A 14,210-nucleotide genomic window follows, 5' to 3' on the forward strand; every position below is an offset into this window, starting at 1 on the left:
GGAAACTATATACAAGGCAGGGACAGAAATAAATGTCATAGCATGGAGGTAAGAAAATAGTACGGGTAGCGAGGAACTACACATTATTACAGTATAGACTGTAATTGCAGGATAAGAAAAGGAAAGGCTAGCTACAAGTAGCTGGATTTTATACTGTTGGCAAGAAGGGGCAAATGACAAGTTGTGAGAAGAGGAACAAGTTGATCAGTATGCTTTCTTGAAGAACCATTAAGGCAGCCTGGAGTAAAGATAGGAGGTTTAGATTTGGGGAGGGTATATATTCCAATGGATATTGGGGTTAGAAGAGGGTAAGAACAAGAAATATTTATGATGTACAGTAAATACTAATGAGTGACTAATGAGACTGGAGAGCAGAGGGAAGCAACACAAGAAGTTTTTTTTTTAATTTTTTTATTTATTTTTTTATTTATTTATGATAGTCAGAGAGAGAGAGAGAGAGAGAGAGAGAGAGAGAGAGAGAGAGAGAGGGGGGCAGAGAGAAAAGCAGACTCCATGCATCGGGAGCCCGACGTGGGATTTGATCCCGGGTCGCCAGGATCGCGCCCTGGGCCAAAGGCAGGCGCCAAACCGCTGCGCCACCCAGGGATCCCCAACACAAGAAGTTTTGAGAAGCACTCCTGGCTATTCACCAAGATACAAAATATAGGAATGGTGTACAGGTTTTTGTGGTGAAGAAGATGGTTAAAAAGTAGGGGCATGTCCTGTTTTAGACATGTTGAGTATGAGATACCTGGTGTATTCCATTGTCCAGTGAGGGGAATGATATATCTAAACAGACAACATACAGATGGAAATATAGGTCTGGAAATGTTAGGGTGGTGTGGATCTGCTGGTGACAGCTAAAGCTATGAGTGTTGGTGTGGTGAGGAGAGAGAATTCTGAGAAGAGAATTCTAGAAAAATCAATGGCTGGCTGTTTCCTGGAGGAAAAGGGATCAAGAAAAGATGATGAGAAAGAATGGTAGAGGGTTAGAAGAACCAGAAGAAAAAGAAAGCAAAGAAACCAAACAAGGAATTTTCAGAAAGAGTGAGTAGTTAAATACCACCAAATAATACAGAAGCGGAGAAGAAAATGTCCCAGGAATTAGCAACAAGGAAGATACTGGGAAACTTAATGAGCTCTTTCAATAAAATAGTGAGGGCAGTAGCCAAATCACAAGGCTTTGAAAAATAAATAAGAAATGAGAATGTAGGAATGTAGAAGCTTAAAATGTGAACTATTGTTTTGAGAAGCTTGGCTGCAAAAAAGGAGATTGGGTGGTAAACATTTTATAACAATATGAAGGGCAGATTATTTTGCTCCCTTTTGCCCCTCTGTTCTGAATCACCTTAGAAGGTATGAACTTCCACTTGAAATACAAGGACAATTAAGGCTCTATATTGATAATATAAAGACAGGAAATAACCAATCTTTGCAATGTCAAATTATACTGAACTGTCATTTCACTTGTGAAATATATACTTCTTTTATGAGTTACAGAGCTAATGGTGCTGCATTCTAACAATCACAGAAAATGCAGAAAAAAATAATTACTGAACTCTGTTTTCTAAAATATTAGTAGTCTTAGCTGCTTTTTCTAACTACTTGTAATTCATATTTTAGCCAGGTAACTGGAGTTACACGATAGCTAGGTTAATGGCAAACTATCATCTCTTTTCAATGCACTTTATAGTAGACACTTGGTCAGATTCCCAGAGAATCCATGGCCCTTACATCCAGTTACTTTTTTCCACATTCACCAGGAAGTTTGTTTTCTACTCAGTACATTGGGGGTGAGTGGGGGAGGGTCTTGTTACCTTGAGCCTCATGAACTTGAAATATCTTGAGGAGAAGATTAAAGGAGTATGAGAAGTCTGGCACCAAGGGGAGATCTGACTCAGACATTACAATGTAAGATTTGTTATTCAATGAGACAATGTTATATTAAATATTTTTTCGAACCCCTGTGGTTTGGCACCCACGGTCTCATTTGGCCTCCACACTTATTTGGCACTAACTTGCTGAACACAGACACTTCCTTTCATCTTTCATTATTATGAACATTTACTGACCATGGTTAGAGTGCTGCCTGCCATAGAACAAAGAGGTACTGGTTGTCCCTGCCCAGGGGGCTTACCACATTAACAAAGAAGGCAAGATGATATGGATTTAGGGTAGGTATGTGGAGGGCTGTCTGAGGTACAGTTTTAATATGCATTGTTGTATCTCAACTATCTTCTGGTGGAAGGCTTAGGAAGACTATCCAATGGTAATACTATAATGCTGTGAGGCAGATGATGAAGATTATTTAAACCAAAGGAGAGCAAAGAGAATGACACTGAGAAATGGGAACAGAAATTCAGTGGGAATAAAGGCCGTGGGCTAGAGGAAAAGGAAAACAGTGAGATAAATGTAAATTGTACCCTATGGAATCAATAAATTAAGAACAGCATGTCTACGCTATCGAAGGGGCTTACGGGGAAGAATTTAAAAGATCATGATTTTTAGCCTTTGAACACACAGTTTCTTTGTCTTAAAGAAATATGAAAAAAAAATGAAAGTGAACATACCATTACCAAAAATAGGAAAAAGTGACCAGAGGTGATTCTCATTCCCTGTGTAGCAGCCATTCCAGAAGATATGAGAATATTCACCTATTTCTGTTTGCCAAGGAACAGATTCCAGATGGAACTCTTTGGATATGACAATGTTAAGTGTATTCTCAACTCACATGATACACAGACAATTCTTCACCTACAACATCACAACTCCCATATCTTGGCTCTCTTGTCGTACTGGTCCTTCCTGCTCCCCTGCCTTCAACAGGAAGACCTGTTGACCAGGCCTCAGGATTTCCATCTGCTTTTGGGCCATTTGCATCAAAATATTACATGAAACCCACCTAACAAAACAAAGTGGGGAAAAGTAATAATTCCAGGTAAATATACACAGAGGAGGTGCTTACATAAGAGTGAAATACCACTCATTTGTTTCATTCTCTGACAAGTGACAAAACATGTGCACCATCAGTGAGTCCTTCTAACTTTAATGAGAGTACTTCCTCTTGAGCACACAGCCACTCTTCACAAAAGCAAGATGAACTTGTCTTAAGGGGTCAGAGAATAATGTTTACTTCCTTCCCCAAACAAAGTGATGTAAGCCACTCCCAAATCAGTGACCCTCAGTTCAGAGAAACAAAGAAAGATATCATAACCCCCATAAAAAGGGAGTTGGGTACGGATAACTATAAAGGACTATCTGATTGAAACTGAAAAAACACTGTGAATGTTTCACACTTGCTATGTGTTGGATAATATCTACTTAGAAATAAAATAAAAATTATGAAATACATGACTGAGATAAGTTAAAGAGACCTTAGAGGGTGAAATAATGGATTTCAAATTTAGGCTCAACTTCTGTATTTTCTTTGGAGAATTTGTTAAATGTGGAAAACCCTAAAGGAGACTGATGTCACAGGTTGAGTGGAGGCCAAAATGTTTGCCAAGTGATGTCGTTGTCGTAATCAGTAAACAATTGGTTTTCCCACTGAGGGAGGATGGGGGCAGGGATCAACTCAGGAAACCATTCCCAAGCATGTTAATGCAAAGTTTCCTTTGCTGTAATCTGTGCAGTTTGGTCTACCCATAAGGTAATATTATCCACATTTCATGACTACTTTCTGTTCACTGACCAGCTTCAATGTGTGGATATGTGTGTCACTGATGACCTGAATTATGTACTTGGCTGAATTACAAGTGGAGTCTATGTGAAATGTTTTATACAAAAGCAATGCCAGTAATTTTTGACCTTTCTGGATGGCTTCACAGGAAAGCCAAAACAAAAATCACTTTTAGTCAGTACAATTTTGCAAAATTTTCCCATAAGTGAAATGCCAAATTTGTACTTTCAAAAAAGCTTGCATAATTTCTTTTTCCTTTTTCAGTTTCAGTGGGGGAAAAGGCTGTAAAGAAAGAAAAAGTTTCCTTTTTTTGAAACCATGCCTTCTTTTTAATTTTATTTTTAAAATGTTATTTATTTATTCATGAGAGACACAGAGAGAGGCAGTGACATAGGCAGAGGAGAGGCAGGCTCCCTGTGGGGAGCCCTAAGCAGGACTCATCTCAGGACCCAGGGATCACGACCTGAGCAAAGGCTCAACCACTGAGCCACCCAGGTGCCCCACATTCTTTTTCAGAATACAAAAACAAATCATGTATATTAAACATACATGTTATTGCATTTCAGGCCTTGAAGTAACCACTAAAGTGGGAAACAAATACTGTTATGGCAACTCTGTATAAAAATGTGGCTTCACCCATGGATTATTTTTTTAGACCTTAAATTACTTTTCATAAATAACTTGGCTAAATAGGTTAGCATTTATATTCTAACTTTATAAAGCAGGAGTTCAAATGCTGGGCTTCTCAAAAGCCACATAGTGAGGAAGAAGTCACAGGTAGAATTAATTTCTTGTTCCTGTCCTGCCCAAGTGTTTATAGATAGAACAGTGGCTCAGAGGAAGAAGGGTCTTTGGAGGAAAGTCACCAGGGACCCAGCTTCAAGCAAGGGTTGCTGCCTTGACCACACCTTGGGCCAAGCCTTTTGCTGTTCAGGTTTTAATAAAGAACAGAGAACTTCTACCTCTCCTTTGACTGAGGAAACTTTATAATTATAGAAAGATTTCCATCATTAACCCTTCTCTATTATGACAGGCCTATTTTGCAGATTGGCATCAGAGAAGGTGACTGAAAAACTGAGCCATATTGACCTTCCTGTTAACTGAGGGTATTTGAGGACTTTTTTTTAAAGGTTTATTTATGTAAGTAATTTCTACACTCAACATGGGGCTGGAAGGCAGGACCCCAAGATCAAGAGTCACATGCTTCTCCAACTAAACCTGGCATCCCTATATTTGAGTACTTTTATAGGCTTTTGTCAAAAGCATCAAATCTTTTTAGAGGCCTTGGATACTTCCCTCAAATATATGTAAATGAATGAGGGTATTAATTTATCTCATTTTTTAGTTAGTTTAATGAGTTAGTTAGCTAATGTGTGTTGCATGTCATTCATTCATTTAATCAGTAAAAAAACAAACAAACAAACAAACAAAAAACCCAAAACAAAACAACAACAATTAATCAACTGCCTGCTACATGCTAGGTCTTGTGGAAGATAATTAAATCTTTTTTTTTTAAATTTTTATTTATTTATGATAGAGGAGAGAGAGAGAGAGGGGCAGAGACACAGGCAGAGGGAGAAGCAGGCTCCATGCACCGGCAGCCCAACGTGGGATTCGATCCCAGGTCTCCAGGATGGCGCCCTGGGCCAAAGGCAGGCGCTAAACCGCTGCGCCACCCAGGGATCCCTGTGGAAGATAATTAGGTGAAGGAGGTAGATGTGGTTTCCACCTATATAAAACCCTGACTAATTTGTGCATTTGTAAAGCAGAGACAGGGATGCAGACTTTAAGACTTGATACAGATGCTTCTAAGGTACTATGCAATCATGATGGATAGGAAAAAAAAGGCACCATTACAGTAAAATGACATAAAAACATGAAATGTTCAAGAAAATAGAACATTCAGGAGAAATCAACAAACACATTAAGCTAGAGTACTCTACTGGAGAATTCAATATTTTGCAACTGTTGCCATTAGAATTTTTAGTTTCTTTGGTCTTAAATCTCAGCTTTTAAGACTATCCCATAAAGTATGACACAACGGGTATAATGTTTAAAAAATAAATAAACTAGGTCTACTTTTAAAAAATCATATTTAGAAAGCCAGCAGTTTTAAATTTCATGCACACTCAACTATTGTTGTAGAATACATTGTACTCAAATGCAATCATTTCCTTTCAGTTTTCTGGCAAGCAGTTATATGTGTTACATATTCTCCAGACTATGTCTTGCAAGTAGTGAAATAGATGCCAGATCTCCATTTGACCTTTATCATGGGTATCCAGTTCTTTGTACGAACAAAAAGGAGACCAACCACAAACATTCACTTTAGTATTATAATTCTACAGAGTATTACAATGTGATCAACATAGTATTCATACATCCCAGACCTAACATAGGATCTGGGCAGGGATGCAGAGAGATTAATTACCTCGTAAAGGTACTGAACATAATTTAGGACTGTACATGATAACTTAGCTTTCAACAGATGTCACAAAATTCAGTGCTTTTCATATAACACCATTTAATTATAGAGGTCAAAATTCAGATACAGTAATGACACTGTGTTTTGATTGCTTTTCTCTCCTAGAAAGCTGAACCAAATTTTATAAATAATTTTAGGTATGTATTTAGATGTACAATGATCAGTAAATTTACTGTATTTTGCTACAAAGCAGTCAAAGAGGAAACCTAATAAACACAGCAAGGGATGAAGCAGGAACTTAGACATAGGGGATTCTGGTCTACAAATTAGATCTGTAGCTAGTGTATAATTTTGGGCAAATTCAATTTCTCCAATCTCATGTATAAAACAAACGGGACAGACCGTATGATGTGTGTTTCTCTTTTAGATCTAAATACTTGTGGTTTTATGATTGCTCTATTAAATAAGTACCTTTTACTTTAAGCCTATCATTCTGACTCATACTTTCAAAAGAGGTCAGTGAGAATGACAGTACCTCTACCAACTTCAAATCTCAGTCTGCATTTCCATTCTTAAAGGATGGCTAGACTTAGGTACATCCTACTACTTCTCCAGTGTCACATATTCAAAACTGAACTTAGTATCATCTTTGCAAGTCCAGGTCAATTTATGACCTTTCTATTCCTGTTAATGCTACTACAAAGAATTGATCAATCAAGTAACTAGGAAAAAAATTACAGAAGTCTCTGAATCTTGAATTTAAAGTAGAAAAGACCTAACAATCCAGACCAACTTTCAGATTTTTGAATTAAGAAAAGTGAGGCCCATCAGATCCTAGATAAGAAATCACAACATCTTGCTGCTAAATAGTAGTAGAGCCAGACCAGAAGCTAGCTCTCCTGATAATATATTTGGTGCTACTCTCCCTAACTTCTGTTACTATATGCTCAAGTTTCGTGCTTGGTGTTGTGGAGGGTTCAGAAGAATTTTAAGACATAATAATAATACAGTTGAAAAGAGAAGACACTCACAAATAGTATGTAGATGATTCAAAGATTCAAGTGTTCAGTCTGTGGTACTGACACCACTGTTGCAAAATTATCAAAGGTCAGACAAAAAAGATATTAAGGACTGTAATTATTCAACAGCTAGCTTAACCCTAGGAGAATGGAGGACATACAGTAAGCACTGGATAAACACATCCAACCGGCTCACAGCTACTAGTTTAACAGCCCTACAGAACAGGAAGCCAAAGACTGATTGTGGAAAGGCAACCTCAAACTTCTGTTCCACCGGACTATAAAATACAAAAAAAAAAAAAAAAAAAAAAAAAAGAAGAGTCATTACACCAGGTCAAAATGGAAATTTCTGCCTCATAAATGCAAATTAAGGTGAAACATGAGAATGAACCTGTATCCTGCATTTATAACTTGCAGGTAAATTTTCCTGGCAAGTGTATTATTCCCTCTTGAGAAGATAAAGCCAAACAGCTTTGGCCAGCTATGACAATAGAGATGCCTGGTATAAATGATGAGTAAATGAGGAGTAAACTTTACTGCACAAAAAAACCTTTTCTTGGAAGGGTGTAAGGCTATTGGAGTTAAGAAGTATAAACTCTGGAGTTAGAATAACAAAAGTCTAAGCCATGGTCCCATCCTCTCAGTAGCTATTTGACCTTGAACAAAGTACTTAACCTACTTAATCTCAGTTTCTACTCATTATTTATAACTAAATGGTATGGATCTGATAGGTTCTTGGAATTACTAAATTATAAAATGCTTAGAAAGTGCTAAGTATGGTGTCTAATATGGAGGAAGTACTCAATAATAAGCATTAGAATCTTTCTTCAAATCAGCCTTTCTTTAAAGTAGTTTATTTACATAGTGCCACTATGGGCATTTTTTTTTTTCAGGAAGGCATTTAATTAGACCAATACTGACTGAGTGGTAAGGACATGATGATGAACCAGAGCTTTCAAGGGGACATACCCTTCAGTATTGGAGAGACAGACATAAAAACAGTGCAATGTTGTGTTACAGGTGTGATGACAACAGAGAACACAGAGATTGCACAAAAGAGGGATCATTCTCTAGGGCTGCTTATATCTTCTTTCCTTTAGAGTAGGGTAAATGCCCTAATGATCTAACACCGTAACACTGAACTGAGTAATACAGTGCTCAAATAAATTTTTTTTTCTTTTAACCTATCAAGAACTATTTTCCCCTTTTGGAAATCATTTTGCTTAGAAAAAAACAGAAATGTTAATGCAATGATATTATGAAGAGCACAGGCTAGCATATATGCATAATTAACTCATGTAGTATCGCAGTTTTTAAGTGCACCAGAAGATTCCAAAGCTCCTCTGGCCTGCCAATGTTTAAGATCCCCACACAATCACATTTTCTGGCCTAAAATGATTGTGAAAAATCAAATATTCCCACAATCAGGTAAGGGGGGAGGGTCTACATTTGATTTGTTTTGTTCACAATTTCCCCTGCAGGGTCCACAGTATTAAGAAGTACAATAAATGTGTTGAATAAGTGACTGAGATGAAAGACAAGTTGCTATAATTTCATCTATTATTTTACACCAATATCTTATTATAAATTAGCTTCTGGATTAATTCCCTTCACTTAGTCCAGCTTTGGAGATTAGCATATATTAAAAAAATGTCCGTTTTTATAGGTAAAGCAAAAAAAGCTTGAGAGCTTTGGGATTGTCTCAGAGAGAGCAAATTTGTATAAAAGAAGGCAAATCCTTTATCAAGGCACTGGAGGAAAAAAGGATCTTAAAGGGATTTTCAAAGTTGTTGATTTTCCACTGTTAAGTTGAAAAACAGGAGAAACATTAACTACAAAAAAAGCTAAAAATAACTCAATTCATACTTTTCACAGTTTTTGTATTCTATAGTCACTAATAAAACATCATGAATGTTCTCCTAAATCACCAACTGTACACCATAATTTTTAAGAGTATGACTTTTGTTATATCATACAGACTTAATTTATTTAACAAATTCCCTCTTGTGGGCATTTAGATACCTTCCACTCTTTCACTTTTATAAGGAACACTATGACTAATAGCCTCATACTTCAATTAATTTTTACACCTTATTAATTGTTCCCTTAGAATAATAAATCCTTAGATGTGGGTCAAAAGTTATGAACCTTTTAAGGATTCTGAAAATTGTAGCTAATTTGTCCTCTATAAATAGATTATTTATATTATTACTAGCAATGAAGGAGTGTACCCATTTCTTAAGACTGTTTCTGTTTGCTTTTTCTCTGAAAGATCTGAACCCTCCTTTCTCTAATACAATCAAACCCATGCCAAGCTTGAGAGTTCAAATCCAGGATCCTTGCTCGCCTTTCCCATGACATGATAGATTCAACAATAGTTTATAACACCTAAAGTACTGGCCTTCCATGGTCCTGACAAGTTTGATTTGTTTAACATTGTGGAATCCAAAATTTACTTTGTCAAGTTCTGCTTCTAAAAATTCAATTGATTTGAAGTGTGTGACAATTTCATATCAATTTCTTCTGTTTAACTCAATTTCTACTTGCAGATTCTCACTTCCTCACATTTCCTATTTATTATGCCGATTCATTTATGTCCACAGCCATTTTCCCATTTATTTTAATGAATTTCCCAGTAATAGCTTGAAATATTTGAAATGCCTGAACAACACGTAACTTAAATTTCTTCAGAAGATGTTTCAGAAGCAGTGCCTGCATGGCTCGGTCAGTTAAGCATCAGACTCTTGATTTTGGCTCAGGTCATGATCTCAGGGTTGTGGGATAGAGCCCTTATTGAGCTCCACGTTGGGCTCCATGCAGAATCTGCTTGGGATTCTCTCTCTCCCTTTCCCTCTGCCCCTCCTCCACTTGTCCAACCCTCTCTCTCTCAATATATGAAATATTTTTTTTTTTAAAAGGGAGAAAACCTGAGCTGATATCAAAAGTCGGATGCTTAACCAACTGAGTCACCTAGGTGCCCTGTTTTTTTATTGTTGTTGAGTAAATATGACATTCAAGGCATGTCATGCCATAACAGACACTGGAATATATATAGCAAGGGAACAACACAGAAAAAAGAGAATCACATGTGTTGTTCTACAGTCATACTTTCAAACATGATAGTTTAAGCTGTTAGGACAGCATTTAGATTAAATGAATGGTCTTTTACACGTTTATCTATGGAGACACACAGATGGAGGACTCCTGTGGCTTCTTCATGCAGAAGAATTCAGTGGCTTATTCTCACCATTCTTTTGAGGGCTAAGATTTTTATCAATAAACAAAATGAGAGGCACAGAATAACAAAAACGTTGGAAAGAAAAAAAATCACTCCTTAATTTTCATCTGTGTTGAATTCTGAGTGAGTCATGCCTCAATAATAACAAAGCAGAGCAAATCAGATAAAACTTCATCACAAAAAAACCTCTGGATGGCAGAAACTGAATTTTAAACTGGAAGAGTTTAATCTTGAAACATGCTTCCCTGACTCCTTGAAATAGGCCAGCATTTTTTTCAGACTTATTTTGTTTGTTAGGGAAATGTGTGGGGCAGTCACTTAATTCCCACTTTCAGTTCCAGAAAGAAATCTTAGGAATCCAAGGAGATTTGTGATTTCAGAATGAACTTTTCTTGCACCATGGCTGAGATGAGCCCTTATAACCCAGCAAACTGTGCAAAGGACCCCAAAAAACTTGGTTAGTTTCTTTGTACTTTGAGATATATATAGATATATAGATCTATCTCAAAGATGGGGATGTGGAAAGACTCTAAATGTACAAATAGACAGTCTAGATGAATCCATATTCTAAAATGTTTCAGAAACAATGCTCAAATTCTGCTTTTATTAAACTGATGATATTCATTACTAATTATTTTCATTTAAAAATATCTGAAACTAAAAGGGTAAAGGGTAAAGGAGAGGGACGCAGTCCTCAACCTCAAATGCCTTCTGGGGCCAGCAGGGTAAGGCAAATGAGAGGAATAGGCTAGATATACACAATAAGGGAACGGTGGAGACCTTCAGAACCTGCAAAGCTCCATCTAGTCAGCTTTCTGGAAAAAAAAATCACTTCAATATCACCAATAAATAAGAAACAGATCCTATAACACAGTTGGTCCAGAAATGGAGAAAATGGAGAAGCCAGATTTGAGAAGTCCAGCTTTGGAGAATAGGATATAACATATATATATATATATATATATATATATATATATATATATATATGTTATATATATATATATATATAAAATGAGGAAAGAGGACAAATGTTCTTTGGACACTCTAACAGAAGATATACACTGAATCAGAAGGATAAGCACTGGACACTACAGATGATACAAACAAGCCTGTTTATCATGGCTTCTTGTCTGTCTTCTTCCCACTTACACACTGGTGTGTAAGCTCCATGAGAGCAGAGACATCTTGTTTTGTTTATCTCTGTAGCCTTAGCCCCTCATAGTGAGTGCCCAATTAGTATCTACAGAATAAATAAACGTATTACTCTCTCCAAATACAGTTACTAAAGTGTACACTGTAATTGGTAGCAGCAGCTATAGGGACTTCAAAGGAGCTGCTGGTTTTAGTGGAGACTTCTCCCAAAGATGCTTGGCTCTGTGGTGGCAAGAATAGAAATGAGTTATTCTTCTTTGTGCTTCTAAGTGTTTTTATATTGACCCATAGATAGGAACTTCCTCCCACCTTTTCTACACTGATAAGTGAATACAGAAACATTAAATTTCTTCAAAAATCAAATATACGTATGTAAATATGTTTTTAAAAACCCTAAAAATAAAATAACAGGGGTACAACCAGCAAAATCAATATTGTGAGAAGTCTGTGTAACAAACAATCTGGTTCCACTAACAAATAATGTACATAATGTGCAAAGGGAAAATACCAAGGGGAATTTATAAGTTAAAAGAAATTTAGACATTTCCATCAAGTATAATGGAAGATCTTATATGAATCTTAATTTGAAGACACTATAGAAGGAGGAAAATCTGTATCCTGGAATATTTAAGAATATGAAAGAATTATTTCTAAAGTTAGGTGTGTTAATGGTATTGTATATTTAAAAAAAATCCTTATGTTTCAGTCTGAAAATATTTTAGAATGATAGAATGTTTGGGACTTGCTTCAAAATAATTTAGAGTGGGAGCATAGTGTGGGGGAGGAAAAATAATTTTCCCTCTATCTTTCTGAGTTCTTGGATGAGCACTTCTGTAATAAAAGACAGGTTAACAAGAGAAAAACTAAACTGAAGTTTATTAACACGAATGCCTCAAGTATATACATGGGAAATAACCAGGGAAAATGAGTAACTCTACAAGATAACTTGAGCTGGAACTTTAAATACCATCTTCAGCTAAAAGCAAAAGACAGGTGGGAGGAGGACAACTCATTAAGAACAGTTATCAGAAAAAGCAAAAGGAAAGGTCTGTTATGCAGAATTAAGTTAGTGCCTTCTCCACTGATAAGACTGTCTTATGATTTAATCATCCTTCTCTTTGTGGCACTGAGAGGAAGATACTCTTACAAATAGAGAATTCCTCCATAAGTATAAATTTCTCTTACAAAAGGTTAACTTTACTGTTGTTTTCAGAACCTCTGCATCTGCTGTTTCTCAAAATAATCAATTCAAAATAATCCTTATGCCAAAGAGGCATATTTTGGAATGGCATATTCTGCTAACCTTCAGTAGGGTGGTACAGAAGAAAACAAGACTGGTCAGGAGTTGATAATTATTGAAGCTGCATGAGGAACACATGATGGTTAATTATGGTATTATCTCTAATTTTATATGTGTTTGAAATAACTAAAAAGTAAGTGAACAAATAATACATGAAAATAGAAAATTTAAAATGAACAGAAAAGTATAAAATGAAAATTAAAACCTTCCTTCCATTTCACTTCCTACTCCCCAGAAGTAATCCATAGTTAAGTTTCCTGTTCATTTTTCTAAAAAATTATTGTAAGCCTGTATCAGTAATTCATGAAGGAGATCATACTATATATTTCCTACCTTTTCTTAAGTGGCTGTATTATTTCATTTTATAGATGCAGTTGATTTAGCCACGCCCTAGATATGGGCTTTAGATTATAATACCTTTTTGGGAGGCTATTAAACATTGTTCAGTGAATTGACTCTCAATGACTTCAGATGCCTCTTAATTCCAATTTTCTTTCAGAAATAAGTCAGTCATTGATAACTTTGTGTTTTTGCTTTTTGAATAATAAGAAACTAAAACCCACAAGAAAAGAAGCCTTTATGCAGGACCCTGCAGACATCACAGAAGATTGTAGTGGTGATGGGAGGAGGGGGGGGGGCAGCACTGACACTTGTAGAGTCAGGTTTACAGATCCTACCCAAGTACTTGTTAGCACCTTCCCCAGAGGCCTTCGGCTCTCCTAGCAGAACAAGGCTGTAAAAGCAAAAGAAGCAGGGATTTGATCCAAGAGCACCAGTTCCTGTAGTTCAAATGAAAATGATACATATCTGCAGCATTGCCTGATGAAGTGAACAAAACGACCACTAATGAATCAATGCAGCAAAAGATGACATACACTTTCTTTATGTTTCCCTAAATACAAGGGATGATGCTTATTTGGATGGAGTACTGCCACTGAGGTGAAGGACATGATCTATGAATTCCAAATTGTCCCTAAATATTTTCTGGAGAATCAGAAATCAACCAAAATAAAAGGTAAAACTATTATGAACATGTCAGTCATTGTCCATCTATGGCCACTTTCTTCTTTCAGAGAAAATTATATAGATAACTTGTTTCTTTTCTAAACTACTCTAAATTTTACAATAAGACTATAGATCTTAACAGATAAGTTTTAATATGCTAATACATACAGTTGACAGATGAAATAAATTTTGTCTTCAAAATATCAAATTAAGATAGAAGATATAAAACACATAACGTAGCATATAAAATCATCATGAAAGGGCTGACTGGCTAGCTTGGTCCATACAGCGTGTGGCTCTTGATCTCAGGGTTGTAAATTCAAATCCCATGTTGGGTGTAGAGATTACTTAAAAATCAAATCTTTTAAAAAAAGTCACAATAAAAACTTAGA

The 14,210-nt window shown here is 36.2% G+C and overlaps 2 protein-coding genes across 7 annotated transcripts in view; one reads left to right on the top strand and one right to left on the bottom strand.

Moving 5' to 3' along the window:
• The window catches only part of CMSS1 (cms1 ribosomal small subunit homolog), a 372,389-nt gene that overhangs the window by 259,654 nt on the left and 98,525 nt on the right, over window positions 1–14,210 (bottom strand). The gene's annotated exons all lie outside the window — the stretch shown is intronic.
• FILIP1L (filamin A interacting protein 1 like) overlaps window positions 1–14,210 on the top strand; it is a 273,763-nt gene that overhangs the window by 172,018 nt on the left and 87,535 nt on the right. The window lies entirely within an intron of this gene.

This window comes from Nyctereutes procyonoides, unplaced genomic scaffold, assembly GCF_905146905.1.
Source record: "Nyctereutes procyonoides isolate TBG_1078 unplaced genomic scaffold, NYPRO_anot_genome, whole genome shotgun sequence".
NCBI classification, from domain to species: domain Eukaryota; kingdom Metazoa; phylum Chordata; class Mammalia; order Carnivora; family Canidae; genus Nyctereutes; species Nyctereutes procyonoides.